Below are 243 nucleotides of genomic sequence, written 5' to 3' on the forward strand. Positions count from 1 at the left end.
TATCTTTAATAAAAGATTTCTACTCATAATAGGTTTGCATTCATGAAAATATTATTTTTAAATGTGAATGATTACCCTGATGATGGGATTTATTCGTTGAACTTGCAAAGACGAGTTTCTCGGATAATTCCCTAGGTGAAAGAATATCCCCAGATTCGACCAGTATGATGGATAGATCCAAGAAATATCCTCAATGAAAGGTTTTCATTCGACATTATTTAGATTTTATGCCATGTATTTCAT

Source organism: Theobroma umbraticum, unplaced genomic scaffold (assembly GCF_002168275.2).
Source record: "Theobroma umbraticum cultivar Fairchild unplaced genomic scaffold, ASM216827v3 scaffold_67.0, whole genome shotgun sequence".
NCBI lineage: Eukaryota > Viridiplantae > Streptophyta > Magnoliopsida > Malvales > Malvaceae > Theobroma > Theobroma umbraticum.